Genomic DNA, 713 nt, shown 5'->3' on the forward strand with positions numbered 1-713 from the left:
CCCAGTGGCGACCAGCGGGCGCCGCGGATTTGCGCAGGGTGCCGCGGGCAGGCTCGGTCACAGACGGTGATTGGCGCCTGCCGGACCCCGCCTGCCCGCCGGTCCTGGGGGAGGTGCGCTGTACCGGGTGCGTGGGGGTTCAAGAAACTCTTGCTCGGTTCCGAAGCCACCCTTCCGCGCGCTGTTCCTTTCCCCATCTCCACTCCAGGTTTCAGTGACAGAGAGGGAGACAGGATCCGCCAGTTCAGGATCAGCCAGTTCAGGGTTGTGGTTCTCTTGGCAGCTTTGGCAAGAACGCACCGGATCCTGGACAGATGCACTGAGTTTGCTCCTACAAACCTTGGAATTTAACCTCGGTTCTGGACTGAAGGAGGCTGAAGGAGCCGGGGAGGGTAGGAAGCTAAAATTCATAGCCCAAAACTTGGGGTTTCTGGCAGGCAAGACCTGAGATGAGATGAGCAGAATCTCTCTGGAGACACTGAGGAGGAGAGAAAATAACTCGAAGCCAAGATCTTAATCTCATTCTTCTCTGAGATTTGGGGCATAGGACCTTGCCTTCCAATGTCCATAAACGACATCAGAGAGCTGAACGTCAGGGGTGTCCAGTTCCAGGACTTGGACTGTGAATAACAGTATCTGTCTCCAACATTGGTGGGATAAAGAAAAGTCAGGAGAAGAGGAGGAAAAGAAATAGGAAACCAGAAGATGAGAAT

The sequence above is a fragment of the Marmota flaviventris genome, chromosome 1, assembly GCF_047511675.1.
Source record: "Marmota flaviventris isolate mMarFla1 chromosome 1, mMarFla1.hap1, whole genome shotgun sequence".
Taxonomy (NCBI): domain Eukaryota; kingdom Metazoa; phylum Chordata; class Mammalia; order Rodentia; family Sciuridae; genus Marmota; species Marmota flaviventris.